Consider the following 12,908-nt stretch of genomic DNA (forward strand, 5'->3'; position numbering starts at 1 on the left):
TGATTAGTTGGAAATTTACAAGTTCTTTTTTCCTTTTTTTTTAAAAAATTTTAATTGTCATATAAATCAAATAATTGCCATATTATAAAAAATAAATTTACTCAACTTTTTTACAAGAAATCAACCCATCAATTTGAACCAATTCAACTTTTTTACAAGAAATCAACCCATCAATTTGAACCAATCCATGACCTGACCCAAATTCTGATAAACAGAACTTGTTCATCAAAAAACTAAACTTGTGTTATGTCTTGTTCGACTTCACTGACCCAACGAAAGATTTGAAAAAAAAAGACATCAAGAGACCGACGTTGGTGAAGCTAGTTGATTATGTTACTTCTGCAAATGGGAAATTCACGGAAATAGTTGTGCAAGAACAATTAAAATGGTGTCCTTGAATTTATTCAGGCCTTGTGCTCCTCAACCTCATGAAAACAAAGTATTGGAAGCTCTTATCTTGGAAGAAGAGGAGCCCTTGATGGATGTTGCATGGCCACTTGTGCAGATTGTGTATGAGTTGCTTCTCCGATTTGTGGCATCACCGGAGACGGATCCAAAATTGGCGAAGCGATACATTGATCACTCTTTTGTTCTCAGGATATTAGATCTCTTTGATTCTGGTGATCCACGAGAATGGGAGTACTTAAAGACTGTACTGTGTGGGTCATGAGTTAGAAGGGGTGTGGATCTTGGGTCAGGTCATGGGTTGGTTCAAATTGGTGGATCGAGTTCAGGTTGTAAAAGAGTTGGGTGGATTTATTTTTTGTGATGTGATAATTATTTAGCTTATGTGGCAATTCAACTTTTTTTAAAAAAAAAGAGAAAAAAAGGCTTGTAAATTTTCAGCTAATTATTTAACATTCAGAGGGGTATATTTACTCCTAAACTTTAACAGCGAAGGCATCAGTTAATCAAAATCAGCAGATCAAACTTATAACAGAAGGTATTTTGAACCTTTTCGCAAAATTTAAGGGCATATTTGGCCCTTTCCGAAAGATGCCTACTTTTCCCACCTTATCCCACCCCTTTCACACCTTTTCTATCCTTACCGCTGTTGTCATCACCATTCCTTCTATGCTACCCCACCTATCCTCTTCACACCTTTTTAAGATCGTCGTTACTCTCGCAACCATCACCTCTTCTTCCACCACCATCATCATCAGCATTGCTACCTTTTCCTGATCCACCACAGTTACCTTTTACATAATCGTTGCTCATTTTTCTACTCTCTTTCATCACCAACACTATCAACACCACAACAATCACCATTTTTTTCTTTGGTGTCACCACTAGTACCACCACCTTCCACTTTATCATAAATATCATTTTCTTCGTGGGCTCCTCTTCGATCATATTTTTGTGTAGATGCAACAACAATCGAAGTTATTGCAACAACAGTTGTAGTTGCTACAACAACTTCAATAGTTGCTACGACAACTTTGATAGTTGCTATAGTAACTACAATAATTATTGTAACACAATAGCTAATAGTATTTGTTGCAGTAATTATCGAAATTGTTGCAGAAATTAATACTAGTTGCTGTCATAATTATTGTAGCAATTTTGATAGTTACTGAAGCAACTCTCATAGTTGCTTAATTTTTTGCATTTTTTCTTTAATCATTTTAAAAAGATTAAAAATAAAATTCCAAGTTCTCAAAATTAAAAAAAAATAGTCAAAGAAGAAAAATGACGATGAAAAAGGAAAGAAAAAAAAACAGAAGAGGAGATGGAGGATGAGGAAAATTTGAAGAGAAAAAACAATAATCTCTCTCTCTATAAAGGAGGCTTAGACATATGCTGATGTGACATAGTTCTAAGGCCTCCATTCCTATTTTTTCCTTTTCTCAAAATTTTAATATTTTTTCTATTTTTTGCTATATATTTGTTATATTAAAATAATTAATTGTAATAGCTTTAAATTAAAATTTCTTAATTATATCTCTCTATTTACTCTTCTTTATTTTCCACATCTTTATCAGTCTTTGGAATCCAAAAGGTTGTCCTTATTCCTCTAAATAACTCCACTTAAATAGGTACTCTATAAAATAAAACAATTTCTTTTATCTTCCTTGTGATTTAAATTCATTTGTTGAATAGCAAAAAGATTACTGAGCCTCACAATTTGCTTCGTTTGGTAATAGTGGCAGAGCCTAATGCTCAACTTAGTGATGGTATTCAAGCCTACTTCACCTGCTGGAAAAATCTATTTTGGGTGATGAAAGGAAATCGACGTTCCACTGATTATTCCAGCTATTAAGGTGATTGAGTCATTGACGATTTCCTTATTAATCACCCTCCGACATATGATGATTGAGGACATTTCCTGCAAAGGACTCAAAATCGCCGAGCATATAGTGGCTAAATTTGGGCATAGAGGTACTGATGTTGATGTGGAAGCAGCACAAATACTTGCTATATGTGAAATCTGGTGCACATAAGTAAACAAAGTGATCTCACATGGTCATTGTGTTCCAAAATACGTTTATCTGATTTTCTTGGAATAAGGCTGTTAAACGATTTCATATAAAATTGAAAGTTGTCAGATTCATAAACTTGGAGGCTGTCTTTTTTGCTTGAGATTCTTTTTAACTTGTAAGCATCCAAGACCTCAAAAGTTACGGCTATATTCAATTTCTTTGCAAGTTGCCCTGATGTAAGTTATATCCAACTTTGCATTTATATATGTTTTGAAGATCTCTAATTATTTAGGGAGAAATATTTACCTTTCTCTATCTAAGTAGATTAAATTTTTATACCACATCTGTTTTTGTTTGAAAATAATATTAACATCGTACCAAATTATGTTATTATGTACATCAATGATGAATACAAATAGCAATAACATACTCATTATGTATATTTTCACAAGTGAAGTTTGAAGAGGGTGAGTATTGTACTAGACCTTAACCTTACTTAACTTTGTGGAATAGAGAATTGCTTTCTACACATGTTGGCTCAAGAAAATCATTTTTCAGAAAAATGGTGTGAAGAAAATGTAAAAATGATTGGTATAGGGAGCGATTCAACCTCATTCAATTTTAGTAAAAAACAATTGCTATAAATATGAGGAGATTTATTTCACCTCTATAAGCGGCTGGTTGTTGAAAAAGTTTTAAAACTGAATAAAAAACTAACCTAATAAAGCATTACTGATTCGACTAGCTTTTACAATACATTAAATTAGTTGTGCGTTATTGGTAGCATTAATCCAATTTTGTATTATTATCTCATGAATTTAGCATATTATGCTAGATATTGTTGTTTTTCGGTATTTTTCACATTATTCTTATTTCTATCTCTTATATTACCAAACGTTTTCAACATATAAAGACAAACTTCTTATTTTGTAGTTATATAATCAAAGGGGTATATTAAAGGAGCGCAATGTGAATGAACATCGGAAACTAGGGAAATGAGAGATAAGGTCTTATAATCCGTTGATGAGTTGTTGTTGAGAGACAAATCTTATGAAGCTTTTTTAAAAAATAATCCTTGTATACAATATAAAAATAGATGGCTCAATATTTTCTTAAGGCCAAGAAGTTTATTTTCTACTATGTTTTCTTCTCTCCCCCTCCCACTCTCACTTCTTTTAGGCCAAGAAGTATATCAATTATTTATAAAAATTAATATATTATTTATATATGTAATTATAAAATTTGTGTATTAATTTATTGATTTGTTTCAAATTTTTTTCGATTTAATTTTAGTAAAATTATATCAAATCAAACTAAGTAAAATTGATTTGGTTCGGTTTTGATTTGAATTGACTTTTCATCAAATTGTGAACATCATGTTCTCAAATGTTAGATAATTCAGTCAAAGTTATAAATCATACTATGTCCATATAATTAACTAAATGTATCAAAAGATTCGTGTACCTTTTGAATTTCTTCTTTTTCTTTAAAAAGTGGAAATAAATTAGAATAATGAGGTTAAATATATATGTTTAAGTGTGAAAATGTTACAAATAATGATTTATACATTTTACGCGTTGTATGTATGATAAATATTTTGATAATTGATATAAGAAAAAATAATCTTTCAAAGATATTAATAATAGAAGATAACTATCAAAGCATGGAAGTTTAAGCGGAAATGAAAGAGGAGGTTGAGGGACGCTACTAAGAGAAAAAACCTGAAACTCGACTTTAACCAGAAGAGCTAGAACATAAACATCACAATCAATGACCTATAGCCTTTATTATATTATAGAAACTATATGGTAATTAAAAGACTACATAATAAAGTATGAATACTTCTGATAGTTGTAAAGGAATTTTCGAACAAGCCTGCAAACAGGACACCAGGATAACAAATAAGGAATTGATAGGCTCCTAAGCCTCTCGATCGAGCCTAGGCATGTACAAAAGACTAAATTTCATTCATATCATAGTCCAACGTAAAATAAGAAGGGTGGCCGAGAGTATTATCTAAAAAGGATCAAAGAGGATCCTACACTGTGAACCAACTAATGTAGCATTTATATCGAGAATTCAACTATTTTGTTTGCATATCCTTATTAAATATTGCTAATATTATTAACATCACTTGAATAGGGAAGAGAGAAGGCTAAAAGACTTACCTTATATAGTTTTTTTCTTCTATAAATTAATCTCCAATTTAATTGAGAAAAACGTTCCTCAAATTATGTCATTAGTTATACCTATATAGTATAAACTGGAAAAGGGTAAAAGTAGACGATCTATTATTTATTTGAATTTGTTTTTCTATTTTATTTGCTCCATATATATTTTTTATTCATTTTTTATTTTTATTATATCTTAATTGATATCGTTTTTGCTATGTGTATTTTTTTCTTTATTTGTTTGATTTTTACTTTTTTTCGTCTTGGATTATTAAGAGGTAAATGACGAAATGGTAATGGAGCAAAACTATTTTTCTTGTTTCTCCACTTTTTGGCATTGTTTTGTCCCTTTCTTTTTGTTCTATGTCGCATTTATTCTTCCTTTGTTTTGTTCTTTTTATATCAGTTCTTCCATTTGTGAATTTATTTGTTCATTAAATTTTATGTATTAAAAACTCTATGTTAGTTGCAAATTGTCTATTTTCAAATGTATTTTTCTTATTAAATGCCATCTTAAATGGGAGAAAAACTGCTAACACTAATGAATAGATGATTTATCAAAATAAAATTCGGAGACAAATGTTTAAACAACAATTTTAAAAAGGAAGATACAAAATGTAATACAATAAAATAACGTCTACTATTAACGTCAAACAAATGATTAGATTCAGATACATGAGAAAATTGAAGGAAAGGTGTCTTTTAAATCTTGAATGAAGGATTTGTGACATTGACCAACTTAAAGGGTCAAACATCATTAGGAAACTTGATTAAGTTAATTGTGGACTTGATTAACATTTTCAAAACTTTCTAATCTTTTTAAAAATATAAATCAACCCAATCCACATCCCTCTTCAATCCAAATCAAATAGTCTCTCTCATCTTTTTTGATAGCTTCTCTCAACTCTCTTCCAACCAACAGTTCTGCAAATTTCTCCTTTCAATTTTCGTCGACTTCAACATCCGACGACAAATAGTTGCGCTGCGAGTTCCTTTTCGACTTCAACCTTCAATCGACGTGACAACCTTGCTCTCCAGCCACAATAACTTTGAATTCTTCAACCTTCAATCGACGTGACAACCCTGCTCTCCAGCCACAACAGCTTCGAATTCATCATCGTTCCTTTTCTTCTTTCACAGGTAAAAATTTATGGCCTTTTTAGTTTTGAAGAAAACGAGGAACTTGAGCCAACTTCTCTTATAGTATTGGTTAACAATTTTAATATTTGTTTCTTTAATTTGAAATACGATCTTAATAAAACCCTAATTTTTGGTATTTCTTCTCTTCTTTTTTCGAAGTGAATTATGATTTTTTGTTGTTTGTTGTATTTTTTTGAAGTTTGATTTTTGTTGTTTGTGTTTATAAAAATAAAACAACGATTTGGGTTGATTTATTCTATTCTTGTTCTTGGTAAAATGGTGATATTGCTGTCTTTTTGTTGAACAAAATCGTGCTACTATTTTTTATTTTATCCAACAGATTATCCATCTGGTGCAACATATTAACCATCTGATGCAACATATTTGTCAGATGATGCAACAGATCAACCATCTGATGCACCAGAGAAACCATCAGATTACAATTCTGATGCAATAGATTAATCATCTGATGCAACAGATTTAACATATGATGCAACAGTTAAACTATCCGATACAGCAGATTAACCATATGTTGCAACAGATTAAGCATTGAATAAAAAATCTGATGCAACTAATTAACCATCTGATGCAATAAAAAAACCGTCAAATTAATGATATGATACAATAGATGAACCTCCTATTGGATAAATCCTATCAACTCTTCCAACAGAACACGATTTTTCCAACTGATCATTCATCTGCCACGATAGACGACCCTATATTGAAAGAAATCTAAACAATATTGACTGTTGATAACTGTTTCAATAGATCACTCATATGTTGCAACAGATGTGTGACCTGTTGCACAGACTATTCATCTTTCTTAATGGATGAGTGATGTATTTTGTATTATCACAACAGATTACTCAGCCGTTGCTGCAGGTTAGTTAACTGTTTTGATAGACCACTCATATATTGTAACAGATGTGTGATCTGCTGCACAGACCATTCATTTTTCTCAACGGATGAGTGATATGTTTTGTACTCTTACAATAGATTACTCATCCATTGCAACAGTTTATTTAACTGTTCCAAAAAATCACTCATGTTGCAACAATGTGATCTATTGCACAGACCATTCATCTGTCTTAAAAGATGAGTGACACATTTTATATTGTTGCAACAGATTTCTTACCTGCTACAACAGGTTTGTTATATACTGCAACAGATATACTACCTGGTGCAACAGATAAGTGATCTGTTGGTACTGTTATTTTACTATTTTGCTTGGTAGATTTACTGTTATCCTTTTTTAACGATGCATTAATCAACTATAATAATTTTTTTCATGTTTCTGTTAATTTTAGATAATTTGGCTCCCAAAAGAACAGAAATCGAATCAAGTCCAAGTAAAGGAACAAGTGAAGCAGCTAGGCTACATCCACCACTTTATGATCTTGCTTTACAAGCATTATCTTAATTAGATTCAAAATATAATGAACACGGGGAGGAGGAATATTTCAAAAGAGATGAGCCAAATGCTAATAGCCCTTCCGCGGAAGAGTTGATCAAAACCTTTAGAATTGATCGTTATCCTATGAGAACACAGTGCGATGGTGCCACAGATTTAACGGGTGATTTCGTGGTTAAGTTAGCCATGGAAAAATCTTTCGATACCTTTAGAAAAATACTTCGATAACAAAAATTGGATGTTTATTTCAGAGACAACTGCTTTGGGAAATATCTTGATTTGCCAGAGGACAAGAATGCTTGTTTCCAAATGAAAATGGTATATGAACTTCTCAAGCGTAGGTTTATGTATGAAAACAAAGATAAGATGGATGAGGTATGGATAAATTACTGTGGCATGACTATTTGTTTTGGTTGGAAGGAGTTTGCCATAGTTACTGGACTAAAATGTTATCTTCCTTTTCAAGTTATACCTATTCTAACCCAAAAAGCACCCCGCACACCCAAAAAAGGCAAAGGCAAGTCGTTTGATCGTGATGACCTGGTGTCCATTGTTGGTCCATGCTTCAAAAATAAAAATTTGATAGAAGCGTTGAAAGGTAAAGAACTTTCAAAGAAGCACAAACAGTCATTGTGCTTGGTTTGGTTTGTACATAATATTCTTTAGGCGAGAGACCTTAATAACAACATAAGCGTTGGTTTAATAAAGCTCTCCGAGGATCTTGAGGCTTTTAGCTATCCTTGGGGTTATGAAAGCTTCAAAATGACTGACCAATATTTGTTGACTCCGTTAGCGCCAAAGACAGTCAACTTATATGGCTTTCCATAGGCTTTCATGGTAAATATTTCTTTCTTTTATTATGATATCATTCATTTTTTTACTCAATAATGATTTTGATTTATTGACGTTATTTTATAGGCTTGGGAGTTTGAAGTCATTCCTCATTTGAGACAACAAGTGAACTACCAGGAAGAAGTTTTCTTTCCAAAATCTTGAGATAGTTGTCGGTCAAAACTGACAAAAAAGTAAAATTTTTTGATCTCTTCAACCCTTGAAGGATGCAGTAAGTATAATTATAATTAGGTTTTTATTTTAATTAATGATTTTTTTGAATGATCTAATTATCATTCTAAATATGTAATGATTTATGTTAGATTGTGCATCTGTCGCTAATTTTGACTAATCGAGAATTGAAGATGCCATTTTTTCTTACTTTATGGTTCAAACTTTATCGGGCCCTCAGGTTATCCACAGAATAAAAATATAATTATTTGGAGCAACAACTATTACAAAAAAAATAATTTTGGAAGGTGGGCTTGTTGTTATTGATGGTCTTAATGGTGATGGAGCTGTTGGTGGTGGTAGTGGTGCTGCTGTTAGTGCTAATAATGCTACTCTTACAGTATTTAAAACAAACCATTATGAGTATGATCATACTATTTATACAAATTTTTCCTCTCCCAGTGAACGTTCTGTATGCAAATGTCAAGACTGCATGGCAAAGCATAATATAGTGATTAATGTTATTAATACATTAACTACTTCTGTAAAGGAATTAACATCTAAGAGGGGTGTCATTCTATCAAAGAGGATTTTATTTCCATCCACTCCATTAGAGATTAAGGCTAACAGGAGAAGAAAAGTGATTTCAAAGGCATTATCAAGCATCCAAAAAAGCAAAATTATAACTCCTTTGTCCGTGTGTTGCACTAAGCAATGTACAATGTCCAAAGGAGAGCAACACGAGCTGAACAAGGTGAATATATATGTCTTTTAACTAACAAACAAACACATTTTTGTTTCAGCAGATGACACATCTGCTGAAAATTATCAAACAGATATATACATCTGTTGCAACAGTTGAATAATATATTGCACCAGATAAAGTACCTATTGCGACATATGTCTTGTCTGTTTTAGAAAATCAAATAGCTCTTCATACCGCTTTTATTTATACCAACAGATGACCTATCTGCTACAACAGATGAATCATATGTTGTAGCAGATGGTTCATCCGTTGGAAATCATCATACAGGTCTTCCTCATGTAAAAATTTGACCTAATAGTTGATTCATTATTGCAATAGAAATATAATGTGTTTGGGATAATTTAAAATAGAAGGAAGACCTGTTTGATTTGCTAGAATAGATGAGCTATCTTTTACCTTTTATTGTATCTCCGTGATTAGCATTGACCAATTCTGGCTTTCCAGGTGGATGTAGAAGCTACTGCTGAAAAACATTGACAATATGCTACTCTACTCTTTTTATGGAAATACAGAGAATAGAAAGCGCATAAATTGTACGTAAGCAATAATAAAGATTCACGACGAGCAAAGCCAAATTTCATAGCACCGGATAAAGAACAACTTGTCCATATTGAGTAGATCTTTATAGCTTGAGTCTGTCAAAGTAATAACCTCACCCCTCCTTAGGAATCTTTGGCATCAATACTTAAATTATTAATGTATTTGTTGAGATCTGTACCCATAACATTTTTTTTTAAATTTTATTTATTCATTGATTTTATTTCAACTAATTTCTTAAGGCTTTGATTTATTTTATTTTGTCTATGAATTTTATTTTTTCCTTAGATTAGAACTTATTAATTGAAATGAAATACTAGATCCAAATATTGCAACTGATAATGTATCTATTACAACAAACGACACATCTGTTGGAAAATATCGAACAGATTTGACATATGTTGCAACAGGTAGGTAATCAATTGAAATTTATCAAACTGGTCTTCCCACTGCTACAACAAATAGACTTAGATGGAAACACCGACATAATGCAACAGATGACCAACCTATTGCAATAGATAAACTATATGTCAGAGCAAGTAGAGTATCTGTTACAATGGATGAAGAATCTGTTGCATTATAAAAATTCAACTTTCATTGGACATAAAAAAAATTGCCACTACATGTAAAAAAGTGAAAGTGAATTAAAATAAAAAAGACGGAACCCATCGACAGTGTTTAGTTCAAACACCTAAAATAAAATAGGCATCAAGTAGACAATGTTCATTTTAAACACGTAAAATAAAATAGGCACAAATGTGTTAGGTTGACACTTTTTGCTGCCATGGCTCTGATTTGGTCCCCAATGGTCATTTTCTCCCCCAATGTCTTATATATTCATCTTCTTCCTAAAATTTATCCCTAAATTCTCAAATCTTCTTCTTTATCGTTATTTTTTTTATCTATCCAAATTCTTTAAATTATTTGCATTGGTCTTTCTTTCTTCATCTTTTTTTTATTTTTCCCAACTGAGCTTGACAATGTCGAGCGCATCTTCCACTATTTTTTGTGATAACGATTTTTGATATTGTAAGTGTGGTCATGAAGCTCTAGTGAAGACTTCTTGGACTCAACAAAATCTAGGTCGTAGGTTTTTTATTTGTAAGATTTCAAAGGTAATATTTTTTTATTTAATTAGTTAATTAATTACTGACTTGTAATTATTTTGTAATTGTGTTCTTGTTTTTATAGAAATTGGGTGGATGCGATTACTTTGATTGGTATGAAGAACGTCATCCTTCACAAGAAAAATCGTGTAATCTGGGGTTTGTTGAAGAAAGTTAAGGCTTCTGAAGAGAAACAAAATCGAGCATGAAGATACTACATTATTGTCATTATTGCTATTAGTTTGATGGTGTTGGGCACATGAATTTTCAAGCCTAATTGCTGAAATTTTCATGGTGGTGTATTTGCTACTGGTTTAGTGTTGTCGAGCACATGGATATTCAAGCGTAATTGTTGCAAAATATCAAACAGATTTAGGCTTGTGTTGTTAAATTTAAGTCATCTATTGGAAATTATCAAATAGGTCTTTCTACTGTTGCAACGGATTAGACTTAGATTAAAAAGAAATAACATTGACATAATGCAACAGATGACCAATCTATTATAACAGATAAACTATCTACCAGAACAAATAGAATATATTTTACAACAGATTGACAATCTATTGCATTATAAAAAACTCAACTTTCATTCATCAGAAAAAAATTATTGTCACTACATGTACATGTAATTTAAAGTAAAGTGAAGTGTGACTTGAAATAAAAAATTGTTATTTCATAGGCTCTTCTATATACACAGGCTCCAAGAGTCTAGTTAGTACCCCATAAGCCCAGACCTCTTACAAGTTTTCAACAGTATTGTTGCACAAAAAGGTAATTGGCTCGGCCACTTCTGTGCCGGTCAGCAAACATTCGATGTGTGCAAGAGCGTACGAGCTGCTCGTGTAAACGGTATCATTTTTTGAAAGGTTCATGCCCTTGTTTAGACCTTCAAAATCCTATGATTTCTTCATCAACACTTCCTTTGGCAAATAATTCACCAGTTTACTCTCCCTCAACAAGATGGGCAACAGCTCCATCAGTGGCTACACGAGGAGAAAAAGATCGACATCATCGACGGTAGGTTCATTGCAGTCATAAACTTTGATCTCCTTCCTCGAGTAGTATCTCAACAGTCCGATAATGTATGTTTATGCTAGTGACTGCAAGAATCCTCTTTGCTTCGGTCCATCTCTTGCTGTGTGGATTTGGCCTCTCCCCCCTAACATTTTTTATTATTTCTTTTTTCTCCAAGTCCAATGTAGAAACTAAGAAATCAAGTCCCGCCTCGCGCCACAGGATGACGCTTCAAAATTGAGTTGATCGTACTTATCCTTGAGATTCTTGCAGAAGTCGAGGTCCATTATCCTATCAGCAGCGTTATAAGTTTCCGGGTACGTTAATTGCCTTTTCCTCATGAGATAGAGAATTTTGTTAACATATTGTGATATAAGAAGACAATTTTAAATAGGTTTATAATTGTATAGTTGGTCCATCTGTTGCATAGGGTTCTTTGAATCAATAATCAAACACAACTTATGCAACAGATGGATAGTAAGTTACACCAGAACCACTACCAGTTGCACCAAAATACCAACTGTTGCAACAGATTCACATATGTTGCGTAGCTTCTTATTCATGGGGTAGATTAGATTAAAAGTCTAGGTTAGGAAAAGTAAACTTGCCTTGACCTCATACCACATACGCATAGCTGTTATAGTCTGAAAGTCTTGGGGGAAAAAGGGAGGCTTGGGGTAATCTGGTGCGCCTAGGTTGGCATTCTTGGCCTGTCGCAGATCCCTCTTCTCTTTAGCACCAAGTTTCACGTATATGTCCACCTTCTTGAATGACCCTTGAACTTCAATAAATTTTTGAGAGGGAGAAGTTGTAATTATATTTTTTTCCGATAGGAGAGTACGTCGATTATTACTCTTTTCTTTCTCCTAACCAACACTGTAGGAGTGTATAGCTCCCTCACCTTCTTGGATGGTATGACACCCCTGTTGGATTTGAATTTCTCAATAGCCTTAGAGATAGCCTATACTTTTTCAAAGAGTTTATCCTGGCTGTCCTTGCACTCTTCGTATTTGCAACGAGAACACGAGGGTGAAGAGGGATCTGTGTAAGGATGAAATGGGGTATTTTCAAACATATTTATTTTTTCTTGAGCATCAACATACTCACCATCACGAGTGGTAGTAGCATCAACATGCCTTCCACTAACACTAACAACTCCATCAGAAGAAGAATCCGGATCTGCCTTAGTAGATTGGTCATGAAGAGACTCAACATTAGGCTGATCTTGCCTAACTGCTCTTCTTATAGATGTTGCTCCATCCAATTCCTTCCTTATCAACTCCACCGTTGGGTCTGCTATAGTATCAACATGACCTAGAGTAATATAAGAAGTCATCAACG

This window comes from Capsicum annuum, chromosome 7 (genome assembly GCF_002878395.1).
Source record: "Capsicum annuum cultivar UCD-10X-F1 chromosome 7, UCD10Xv1.1, whole genome shotgun sequence".
NCBI classification, from domain to species: Eukaryota; Viridiplantae; Streptophyta; class Magnoliopsida; order Solanales; family Solanaceae; genus Capsicum; species Capsicum annuum.